The 13,183-nt window shown below is 39.1% G+C and overlaps 2 long non-coding RNA genes across 2 annotated transcripts; both read left to right on the forward strand.

Moving 5' to 3' along the window:
* The first annotated feature begins 1,286 nt into the window (after positions 1–1,286).
* LOC134299978 (uncharacterized) lies at positions 1,287–7,695 on the forward strand. Its single transcript, XR_010007241.1, has 5 exons — positions 1,287–2,106; positions 2,495–2,589; positions 2,894–3,061; positions 4,275–4,349; positions 5,528–7,695. It is a non-coding gene; the product is annotated as an uncharacterized LOC134299978 (long non-coding RNA).
* Positions 7,696–7,706: 11 nt separating this feature from the next.
* Positions 7,707–12,967, forward strand: LOC134299979 (uncharacterized). The gene is made up of 3 exons (XR_010007242.1): positions 7,707–9,592; positions 12,085–12,306; positions 12,848–12,967. It is a non-coding gene; the product is annotated as an uncharacterized LOC134299979 (long non-coding RNA).
* The last annotated feature ends 216 nt before the right edge of the window (positions 12,968–13,183 follow it).

The following is a 13,183-nucleotide window of genomic DNA, read 5'->3' on the forward strand; positions in this document are numbered from 1 at the left end:
ACCTCTAGGGGGCAGCGTTTACTGTTCTATTTCTAGTAGAAAATGTCTTTTTTTGGCCCTGGGAGCCACCACTGAAAAGACACATGCTGACATCAGGAAAGTATTTACAGGAGATGTGTAAAGCATGATTTGTGCTATTAGTGACTGGATGGAATGACTGAACTGCTGAGCAAATAGAAAATATAAGGAGAAACTCCATACCAACGCTACAGAACTGAAAGCATATTTTGATATGCTGAAAAAAACTATTTTTTCACTACAAGTATCACAGAGCTAAGAAACTTTACAGCTCACAGGTCTTCTCCTTAGTATCTTCTTGACTCAATTTCTCTTGTGGGTGGTGACACACATATAAGCTGTGTGTTTGGTGAAGATTAGTTTGGAGTGGCTTATAGTTTGGTGAGCACCAGCTCTCTTTGGTAGAGAAAACTAAAGATCTTTAAAAACTACAACTGTTATGATTCCATAGCACAATCATAACAGTTAAAGTGATGTGTTGTCGAAGGCTTTCATGGCCGGGATCACAGGGTTGTTGTATGTTTTCTGGGATGTATTGGCATGTTCCAGAAGTATTCTCTCCTGACATTTCGCCCATATCTATACATCACAACCTCTGAGGATGCCTGCCATAGATGTGGGCGAAACATCAAGAGAGAATACTTCTGGAACATGGCCATACAGCCCGGAAAATATGCAACAACCCAATTAAAGTGATGTCAAACTGCATTAATGCTAGGGTGTAGATATACCCTAAACCATACATTTCCTCATTAATCTCCCTCTTTATCATATAGACCTAGAGATCATTAAAAACAATGACAATGCCTTTTATTTTTTTTAAAAAAAGTTCCAGAATATAATGTGGATCTCCAACATTTAAAAACAAATGAAGATTTAAAAAAAATCACAGTGTTTTCCCCATGTATCCTAAAAGATAATAGATAAAAGGTAAAAAGAAGCAAATGATTGATTGTTCAAATGATTGATTGTAATCAGATAAAATAATCTGATGGTATTTCAACATGCAAAAAGATTTCCTCCAAAAGTTTATGATATCAGTAGCCGTCAGCTGAATTATAGTCTAGTCATTAATCTCTTCTATTATTATAGAATGAAGTGATGGTAAATGCATTTCCCTTTCAACCTGCTTTAGTGAAACTGATGAAGGGTCTATTTGACAATGCAGTTTCTGGCCACAGTCAAGATTTGAGCGTTTAGCTGGTACTCAATCCACATGGAGAAAAAAAGTCACTGTTTTCTAAGGTCTGGGGAAGCCTATAGACATCTATAGATATAGGCTTATCTACGTCAGATGTCCAGATATTATATGTTAATGAGAACATGACAAAGCTGCAGACACTTCCATCACACAGTTCCTTTTTAAATATGGAACACTTGAGGGGACTTTTGTGGTCGCTGTTAACAGACTTTGCATTGCTATACTCACTAATAGAGATGTGTGCAGTATTTGTCTCATTTGTTTTATTCATGTTTCTGTTTTATATCATCCATTCAGATGGCGCAATACAGAAAGACCCCCAACAAAGCAAAAACTGACTCAAAACGAAAGGCAGGTGGGAGCCAATATTGGCTCCAAGCCTACCTTTCAGATCAAAGCTACCGGGCCTATGGGTGCAGGCTTTGGGCCTACATACCTGGGCCTCGCAGGGCCTGCAGACAATTGCAGAGTAAGGAGCGCTCCTTATTCAGCAATTGGCTGGGCCTTGCAGGGCCTTGCAGCCGTTTGCCGAGTGAGGATTGCTCCTTACTCAGCACTCAACTGTAAGTCCTGCGAGACCCGGGTGCCTAGGCCCAAAGCCTGCACCTGTAGGCCTGGGTACCTCGGCCTATGGGTGCAGGTCTGGCGGGGGGAGGTTGTGGGTGGCTGGGTCATCCTGTGCCTTCTCCCCTCCCTTTGCCTGGCTCCTTACCAGGCATTTGAGCGGCACTGGCTGGTGCTGTGGCCTTGGCCAGCGCCTCCCCTCCCCCCCCCCCCCCCCCGTGAAAAAAAGAAAAGAAAAACAAATGTCTGACCTCCCGATTTTGGGAGGTCAGATGAAAACGGACCAGAGCCTCGATGAATGCCAAGATACGAAACAGAACAAGGTAAGTCCTGAAAGCCCATCTCTACTCACTAATTTCTAGGTTGCATGTTTGCACGCTTACTATTTGTTTGCTTTTTTAAGTCACTGTTAGCCCCAGCTCCTGCCAATCTAGCAGTTCAAAAACATGCCAATGTGAGTAGATCAATAGGTAGTGCTCCGGCGGGAAGGTAACAGCGCTCCATGCAGTCATGCCAGCCACATGACCTTGGAGGTGTCTACAGACAACGCCGGCTCTCAGCTTAGAAATGGAGATGAGCACCAACCCCCAGAGTCGGTCACGACTGGACTTAATGTCAGGGGAAAACCTTTACCTTTACCTTTTAGTCACTTTCTTCTTCCATCTATCTAACTACTAGCCATTTTTCTTCCCCCTCTCTTTTCTCCATTAGACCATGGCTTTGACTACACTGGATTGTATAAATGGAGGTATTTTCTATATTTCTTACAAAGAAGACAAATCTTGCTTCTCTCCTAGATCCTGTAGGTGAGTGGACCATTAACTGTATGCCATAATTTCTTCTTTGTCTTATTAATGGTTTGATTTTAATCATATGTTTTAATTTTTCATTTGTGCGTTTTCGGTGTTTGATGTTTTTGTATGTATACTCTTTTGCATTTGTAAGCCACCCTGAGTCCCTGCGGGGAGATAGAGGCGGGGTATAAGAATAAAATTATATTATTATTATTATTATTATTATTATTATTATTATTTAGTTAATTTTTAACAGGAACAAAAACTCCCTTTTATTGTTGGCATTTTTGTTGTTGTTTTATTCTGTCTGTTCTAGATTATTACGGCCATCTCTCTTGATAATATAAACTTGAACTAGATCAACAGCAATACTGAAGAGGGAAGATGATGTGGCATGTTGTTCTTTTAAGGCTCAGCTGGATTCCAGATGCGCAGAAGATGCGCATGCATTAAATGTGTGTGTTCCTTTTGCCAAGAACCGTTGGTAAATATTTTGTTCACATTGGGACAAAGGCAAAGCAGAATAAGCAAATTCTTTGAGCCTGACCTCTTTTTCTTAGCTAATAATACTGTTAACACCCAGGGATCTAATCCTGCATATCATTTATCTAACAAAACCTAGACTTCTGGTGCCGAAACAAACTACAAATCCCATGATTCCATAGGATGGAGCTGTGGCAGTTAAAATAATGTTAAACTACTATAATTCTGTATTCTTAGTGAAGATACATGAGTGTGATAATGAGGGAACATCATATTAAATTAGCAAATCACTACACATTTATCATCAAAAAGTCAGAATTAATGGGTTAGTTAGGAGTTTGATAAACAGCACAAAATAAAAGAGAAAATTCCACTCAGTATTCTCTCTGATAGAAAAAAAAACAATTAAGCATAATTCTATTTCACAGGCTATTATTAATTTTTTACCTTCACAACCTTCAGTTCTTTCTAATTACTAGTACCATTAAACGTTAATTAGATAAGGTCAGAGATATAAATGAGAGATGAACTGAATTTTTGTAGCATTTTAAAATTATAGAAGGGGAAACATTACTGAACTAGGAAGGAGAAATGCTCATCAGTGGGTTGCTGTAAGTCTTTCGGGCTGAATGGCCATGTTCCAGAAGCTTTCTCTCCAGAAGCTTTCTTGCCCACATCTATGGCAGGCATTTTCAGAGGTTGTGAGGTAACCTCTGAGGATGCCTGCCACATATGTAAGCGAAACAGATGTAAGCGAGAAATATTCTGGAACATGGCCATACAGCCCAAAAGACTCACAGCAACTCAGTGATTCCGGCCATGAAAGCCTTCGACAATACAATGCTCATTGTGTTCTATTCTACTAATTTAAAATATTTCATCAACAAATGTTACCTGCTTCAGCAGTTTCAAGAAAATGTATATCATTTAAAAAATAACAGCATTTGTTTCCATTTCTAATGTAAACATTTTAGTTGGTTACACTTTTCAAACCCAATTAGACAGCAACATTAACTAGATTTCATTCCAGTCTAATAAACAGATTTGAGATTAGCTGTTTGGGTCACCAGCAAAATACAACACAGTACAAAATCACCAGGTGAGATACACAAATAGATAATGAAAGCTTTTGAAGTTAAAGAATCATACAGGAGAAGAAAAATGATGATTGTAGAGTCATTTCTGTATCACATGTTGTTTCTGTTGCAATTCAGCTATTCTGGAGAGATCTCAATGCAGGCAAAGAACATTCCCTTTCTTGGTCATATGGGGACCAGGAGCAAAGGCAGGTAGTACAATTTCAATTTTATTAGCAACTTCACTCTTTTCTGCAAAATAATTATTAAAATATATTTCCAATAGACAGAATCAAATGGCTGGAAGGGAAAAGTAAAGTTCCTTATAAATGATCCAGTCTGGAAGATTATGTATTTTTTTGCATGATGTTGCTATCCTATGGCAGTTGTGAGATCACTGATAGTGGAACACCCTTACTATCGCATCACTCTTCATGCATGCAACTGTGCTGGGTCACCATTCCATGGTATTATGGTCATTACTTTTGTATAATCATGAAACTCTGTCCTTCTGCACTTCTGCTGCTCTGTAATTTAAAAAATATTTTAAAGCAATTCACAATTCCAGCTAATATCATTAAAATAAAATACAAATAAAACTTAAATATTTACTGTCACGGGAAGGGGTAGAGAGTGAGAAAGGAGGAACTGTGCCTCGATGTCACTTCAGTGCTGGCATGCTGGCAGAGAACCGTAATGTACACTGAACAGAGTACAATCTAAAGTTATTGACAGGTTTTCCCATTCATAGTGCGAAGTGGGTTTATCATGGGGAGGAGACTGATTGGCAACAAGATTCAATACCACTTTGTCTCCTTCATGTGATGAACTCCTATGTCCTTCATCTTGAAGGGATTGCCAGATTTGCAATCTAAGATGAAATACATCAAGTCAGCTCTCAAGCTTTGTCTAATTTCAAGACTTATACTTTGTCTTCAAATCTATTTGATTCTACAATAATTCATCTTACAATAGGTTTGACTTTTCAGTCATATTGTCTGTTACTGTCTTTAACCCTAACCTATTCAAATCTGTATTTTAAATAAACATACTTATATCATCTGACATGATGTCACAAGAATGTGAATGTATATTATTTTTCTTTTAAACTGTATATTGTATAATGTTTTATACTTATTGACGTATTTGGATTGTTGTTTCCATGATTTTAATATGATGTAGGCCGCTTTGGTTCCTGTGAGGGAGACAAATGGGATATAAATAAAGATTTATTATAATTATAATTATAATTATTATTAATAACTTAACGTCAGGGGAAAACCTTTACCTTTTTTACCTATTATTATTACCACTTAACTAAATTATGGGTTTACTGCCTTTGTTGTTAGTAGACTTATAGCTAGATTAATGTATACGTTTATGTATTTCAGAGTCCAACAACAGAGTTCTGCCTGAAACCAGTTGTAAGTACTTGGCCTAAACTTTAAGGCTTCCTTCTCTTGAAGAGACCTCTACTCTTGAGGAGCTGTATTAGTTTTTAGCAGCTGGTGACACAGCATGGTAGTACAGGCTATAGATATTATAATTAAATAAAACCATTTAATCTGTTTTAAGATATTTATTTTCATAGCATTGGCATTATGTTGGAGATACACACAAATACATTTATATTTTTATTAATAACGCTTATTTGAGGGAAGATAGCTAACTACATCCCTCTAATTTATTTTATCTGATATGTGGACTGATGCTGAACAAAATGGGAAACATATATCATCATGAGCATGCACCAACATCAAACACTCTCTTTCTCTCATTGGACACACACATATGTTCTATCAGTTTGCCTATGCAGAAAAGAGCAAAAAAACTCCCACTGTGGCTATATTCCTTTACCAGTTACAGTCAAACAGTCAAATTTCTCTTTCAATGCATTCTTCCTCTTTTCCATTTGTTTGAGACTCTAATCAGTTGCTGATTTCACAACTTTTGATGCTTCCCAGAACAATGAGATCTTTGCAAAACAAATCTCACATAATTATATGGCAGCATCTTCAAAGATTAATGAATAAATTTGTTTGCAGTGATTATTTTTAAGAAATCAAATCTAATTGGTCACAAAACTTGTTAGGGCTAGGACATGGAAAGCTATCTAGAACAAGCCAGAAGTCACAAACTGGAAATCAGGTTTAGAGAGAAATCAAGATCAAAAGTCAAACAAGGTAACAGGGTCCAATTGCAAGATTAGGAAAACACATAAGATACACCAGAGCGCAGGAAACCTTTGTTCTTCTAACAAAGTTATATTGAAACAGAAAGCTGTTTCATATCTCTGCCTATTCAGGTGGATCTGCTGATCAGGCTGGGCAAAGTCCACCTGGAAGGTTATGTGGTCATCTTGTGTGCTGCTGGACTGCCATCCCTAGTAATTGTTATTGTAATTACAATTGTAATAACTACAATTGTGATAACTAGTGATTCAGGGATCATGGGGGTTGTTGTTTAACAACAGCTAGGTGGCAATGATTTACCTACCCTTGCTGTAATGATTTTTCCTATAAGGAACTGTGTTGTGTTAATGTGATTTCAGCGTCTCTCTCTCTCTCAAATAACCTCTTTTAGAGAAGTTTCTGGAATCAACTTTCCAGTGTTAGGTAAAGCCAAAAAAAATGCCAGACTTGCTACCAGTGATTGATGACCTTGTCACATGACCGCCAGAGTCACTCAGTGTCATCAGGGGGGCATAGAGAACCCCACACTGCCCAGCTCTAGTAAAGGGCAATCCCATGGGGGGAAGCATTGATTATGTGACTTTCCCCCCATGACTTCCTATGGCAACACTGGAAGCATGCACCAGCTCCACCATACTTCATGCACAGAGCCCCACCGGTGTCATTTGATGGGAGTTGGCAAACTCCGTGGGTGACCTGGGCTAAACTGGCATATGCCACCGATTTTAGCTCTTGGCGATGAGATTGTAAACCTTGGGAGAGGCATTTAAGACCTTTTTATTTACAGTTCATAAAAGGTTGGTTGTCCCTTATCAAAAATGCTTAAAATCAGAAATGTTCCATATTCCAGATTATGTGTGGATTTTGGAATACTTTCATATACATTATGAGACATCTTGGAGAAGGGACTCATGTCTAAACATAAAATCAATTTATGATTCATATGCAGCTTGTGCACAAAGTTTGAAGATAATTTTATACACAAAATTTGAAATAACAATGTGCATGAAACAAAATTTGTGTACAACAAACTATCCAAAAGCCAAGGAGCCCTTATCTCAGGGCCCTTCCAGGCAGGCCTCAACCCTGGAAGGAACCGAGATATTTTATCCCAGTCCCTCCCAGTCTTGAAGTCCTACACCCACCCAAAATCTTGAACTTTCACAAGGGGAGGTGGCTCCATGCCCTCCCGGATCAACCCAGGAGCCCATTTCCCCAGTCCCCTATTTTCCCCCAATGTGAATGGGCCTGGCTGCATGCTAAGGCCCCTCTGGTAAAAGCTCCTTGCACATGAAAATGATGTGTTGGAGGGAGGGGAAGGGGAATTTCTCCCAGAGGGGTCTGAGCATACAGCCAGCCCCCTCATGCTGGTTTTGGGGGTATATGGGGGTTGGGAGGGGAGGGGGCATCCCTATCCTTCAGGCTCTTGGACCCTGAAGACCTGGGATTGCAGTGAAGATTGACCCCCGGTAACACAGACGCGACCCCTGGCGTCAATCCCAACAGGGTCTACATTTGGAAAGATCCAGACCTTACATTAAGGTCCAGATCTTTCCAGATGTCAAATTAATCCAGAATAAACTGGGAAATCTCAGTAAACTGGGAAATCTCAGATTAATTTAAGATTACCTGAGGCATCATTTGGACACCCCAGGTAAACTCATGACAGGTCCCGCATTTTCAGCCTTTCTGGAAAGGCCCTCAGTCACCAATGTGAACAGTTTTAGATTTTGTTGTATTTTGTATTTCAGAATTCTGGATAAGGGATGCCCAACCTGTATATGTATATTAAAGGAACAACAGATCAAGAGTAAGAAAATCTGTGAGAAAGAATTTAATATTCTATGTTTTGGACAGGGAGCAGAGTTACTCTTTGATCCACACAGTGCCTTTAATATTTGACATGTTAGTGCTAAGTGGCTTTTCCATATTTGTTCTTCAAACATGTCAGTCTAACATCAGTGTTTGTTTTACCTTTAGCGACCCTGTTGTTTATATTGTTTGTAATTCTTGAAAGTCTGTGCATGTTCTTAATTAGCTTAGTCTCAGCAAGGGTAGTTTCTACTCCCAAATTCAGGGGAGGAGAGCCTTCTTTTGTAAAACTGTTGGATTTGTGCAGTTTATATTGTTTGGAAATCAGAGATCTCTCTCTGAGTCTCTGGCTAGTGAATCTCTTCTTGTTTTTGCTCCTCCATGCTTGGAGAGAAGAATTTCACATTTTATATTTCTTCTGCTCTGAGAGATTTCCATCTTCTGATGCATGACTTCTGTTATATGACATTTAAAATCTGGCAGAGAGTTGAGGCATTTTAGATCTGGATGCAGTTGCAAATAAAGAGCAGAAGCATTATTATGCAGTGATTTAACAGATATGGCAAGATTCTGAACTCATTTTTTGTGGGATTTTTGTACTTACTGTTTTGCTTCTTTCCTGATAGCAACATTCTAACATGCTAAAATTGTTTTTACAGTGTATCAGTTCTGAAATAAGATTATTATAATGTTAGATCGCTCAAAAGATTAAAGCCAATTTTTGTGCATTTTTCAGGTGGATACTAATTTTTCTGCATGATTTCTTTGGCATATTATTTTCTCTGCCCCGCACAACCCAAGCCCTCAAATATATGCATTTCCAGATATAGGTTCCCTTCAATTCCACTGTCGGTTATAAAAATACATTGCATGTATTTTTATTCAAGTTTGCTAACTGAAACGTTTCTTCCCTGTCCCTCACTGGCCACCTCATCTCATTGAGAAGGGAAAGCATGGGTGACCATCTCTTTAAAAGTAGAGAATCACCCCTCTTGCACCCATTTTTCAGTTGTAAACATGGGAGTAAAGTGTAATAAGAGGTAGGAGCTCTGAACACAATTGTTGACCCGTGTTCAGAGTTCCCTCCTTTCAGGGCATTTCTGCCACTTTTCAACCCTGGTACATGTGATGAGCTCCATGCTTCTCCATGCTTAAAAAGAGGCTGAAGTGTCCTACAACTAAGAAATGTCTCGATGTGATAAGGTCACTAATTTCATATATATGTTATACCATTTCATTATAGACATTCTGCTGAAGCTCCTGGTAAATGGTGTTCTCTCTGATGTTTACCAAGGTCTGATCATTATTACAGCAAGAAAGAAGAAGGATGAGAAGAGGGAGGAGCAGGAATGAAGTAGAAGTGAAGGATGTGTTGCTATTTCTGGTCATTCAAGCCCTTCAGGATTTAACACCATGGGGCAAAGCTTTATGTTCTTAGTAGCTTACAAAGGTGTAAGTCCAGTATAATTCTCTACTGGGCTATGAAAAGAGCAGATTCCTCCAAATCCCAACTTTTAAATCACTGTAACCTCCCTTCTCCCTCACCCCCCACCCCACCTCCCTCCTGCCTTTTCTGAAGAATAGGAAAGGCAGTGAAACAACCTCCACCTATATTCTTGTGGCTGGATGCACAGCAATACGTCATCCACTGGAATATCTGTAGGATGCCTGTTGCTGTGCATTCAGCTATAGGAACTAAGTGAGACAGCAGGGGTGTGACAAGGGCGGTACAGGGGGTACAAAACAACGAGTCACACCCGGTGAAACTATCACAGGGGTGACACCAAAATGAAGTCTAATGTATTTTTGTGCAATGTTTCAGCAGAATATCCTTGTACAAATATATACAGTATACGTACTGTATCCGAATACTTACAAGGCTAAAACTCCATGCTTATTTACATATGGAACCTTCTAATGGCCATGTGCTCTGATCAGTTCCATCATTACTATCCAGTTGCAATGATGCTTCAAATCAGGTGGCTTCATCTACAAATGCCACCACCACACACAGTCGTTTTTGTCACTGTCAGGGGTTTTGGTCATGTTTTTGCATGGAACAAATAGCCTCTTATGTCATATCCAAAATAAGACATTCATGTGCATATCAATATAGAACTCACTTTTTAATTATAATGAGGGATGGGCATTATGGTCTTTTTGATGTATCTCTGAACTCTAACTCTCACCAGTACTCACCACTGGCTGTCCTTGCAGTCTAACAACATCTGAAAGGGCACAAATTGCTGGTTTATAGCATAACTGTGTCTGACATTTAAATTTCATTTTAAAAACAGGAATTAACCCAATTGTTTGTTTGTGGCACATTGGTTATTAACCTTTTATTAACCCCAAGGAGGGCCAAACCAAAACAACTTCAATTGTAACTACTACATCGCAAGCACATCTGGACCCACAAAAGTAATAGTTTGAATCCTTGATCATAGCAGCACCTCAGGTTGCACAAACATATAATCATTGAAAAATAAAATTAGAAGTTCGCTCAGGCCAAGCTGTTTCCTAAAGCAAGATGCATCCTCCATCCCCAAAGTTCTTAACAAATAATTAAGTAGAACAGCCTGTAATCATGCGACAGCCACAAGCAGAAAACAAATACTTCAATAAGTGTGAGGTCATGTAATTGTAATGCTGAGAGGGCAAGGTAAATCTTTTCTGATCCCAATAGGCTCTAATTGACAGCCACATAAACACAGAGAAGTGCATCTGTTGATGTATATTTAATCACAGGTGGGAGCAGGCAAGTGTGGAGTCACCCTGTGTTTGTTAATTGTATACTTGAATGAAAGTCCCTGTCCCTGTTAGCTGGATATGTGTAGGATCTCTTCAATTAATATATGTATACTATAAATTACATATATTATCAACACTTTTCAGTATCTCACTCCACACTGCTAAACATTTATGGATTGAAAGAAAAATTGGAGAATTCCTATTTGGAGAAGCAAGTTCCTCATTTCCCAGCCCCATAACTATACCTCTGTGTATATTCTTAGTGGTTTTGTTTCCATTTGAATACAATGAAAAAGCATTTCATCATAATTAATATCAAACTGAGACAGCAAGAAGGGGGGAACAGTTTCTGAAAGCTATCCCTCAGAGAACTAGTTGTACTACACAGCTTTTTCCTGTTTGGAAAAGAAATCAAAAGATTTTCAACAAACTGTGTCCTCAAACTTATGGCAAGTTTGCCAGAAATATCATTGAGCAATGCTGGGGAAAAACAACCCAAACAAGCCAATGTATCTCATCATCAGGTCTTTTTTTAACCACTTGACATTCAGAAAGTGATAGTTCCTTTTCAGCTGAACATAGGGGCAGCCTTTCCTAAAGAAATAATCTGTAAAATAGAATGTTGGGCCTAGTGACACAAAGTGTTGCATGCCAAACTTCCAGCACAGGTGGCAAAAACTTGGCAGGCACACAAGCCGTGGTTAAAATTTTAAACAATTTCAAAAGTTGACACAGTTTCCTGTCTACTTGTTCTGTTCATATAGATATCCCAGAAAATGTCCTTGATGAGAACTAGCATACCTAAGGGGGTGCAGTGTGGTATAGCGGTTTGAGCATTGGACTAAAGAACAGGATTTGAATCCCCACTCACCATGAAACCCACTCAATGACCCTGGAAAAGTCACACACTCTTACACATATCAACACAGGCCTCATTCAGGCCAAAAATCATTCCTGGAGGTCAACAAGACTTCCAAGGACTTTCAGACTCTAATTTCAGCTAAGATGGTTTCATCTCATGTTGGCAGAACTCACGGAATGTTCCAGGGCACCCCACACTTTTGGGTTCATAAGATCAGCTAGGCCAATTTTAATTCTGTATCAATGCCAATGCCACCATCCTATTTTTCCTACACTCCACAATGTGAGGGGAAAGGGATGCCCTGCCTTACCTTTTCTGTTGTTTCTTGCAGTGGTCATGGGACTTTGAAGAGCTCCTGGTTATCACCAGGTACCTTTGCTCACGTCAACATATGTACTTGTGCAAATTGGGGGAAGGAGAGTGATCACCCCACTCCTTTTTCTCCCATCTTTCTCCATGTTGCACGGACATCTTTGCTGGCATCAAAGTGGTTTTTCCACTTTGAAGGAACTTTGAACTCCTAACTACCACAAATGTGGAGGAACTACTCTAAGTAAGTATATAAATAAGTATTCTATGTGGCCAGCTGCTTTAGAGTTGTAGATGCCTTGGTTTCATTGTCTGCCTGTATTCTTTTGGGGATACAGGATGAGAATTTCTTATTCAAAATGCTTGGGATGAGCTTTGTTTTGGATTTCATAATTTTTCAGATTTTGGAATATTTGTGTTTGCACGTACATGATGAAATGTCTTGGAAATGGGATCCAAGACTACACATGAGATTCATTTATGTTTTATAGACACCTTATTCATATAGCCTGTAGGTAATTGTATGCAAAATACAAAATTTGTGTACACTGAATCGTCAGAAAGCAAAGGTGTGCCACTATTTCAGCCATCTATATGAACAATTTCAGGAACACTGTAGATTTTAAAATTCCAGGTAAGTGATACTCAACCTGTTCTTGTTAATGAAAGAATACAGGTAATCATGTTACTCTTAACTACCACAGAAAATTTCCTCCTGCTTACCTACACCCAGGTCTTGACATTTCTTCCTCCCCTTTGGTTAAATGATTTTTTCTTTCCCCAAGTGAGCAGCTTGGCAACCCTGAAGAGAAGAGCAAACTCAGCGTGGGATGTCACAGGTACAAAAAGATGACAGCATGGAACTGCAAAATCTCCCAGCATCTCTTATAATTGCATTCAGCTCCCTGTTGATTATTCTTCAATTAGCAACTGTGTCTCTCCTGCCTTCAAGACATCAGCCAAAGCCTAGAGGAAAATAAGCTACAGCATAGCTACTCCAAGGGACCTGAAATAGGACAAAATTGTTGTGACTTTTACTTTAAAACGTAGATAGAAAAAAGGCACTACTATAGCCTACAGCTTTCTTAAATCTGTAGGATCAGAACAGGTTGTAGTTCTAC

The sequence above is a fragment of the Anolis carolinensis genome, chromosome 6 (genome assembly GCF_035594765.1).
Source record: "Anolis carolinensis isolate JA03-04 chromosome 6, rAnoCar3.1.pri, whole genome shotgun sequence".
NCBI classification, from domain to species: domain Eukaryota; kingdom Metazoa; phylum Chordata; class Lepidosauria; order Squamata; family Dactyloidae; genus Anolis; species Anolis carolinensis.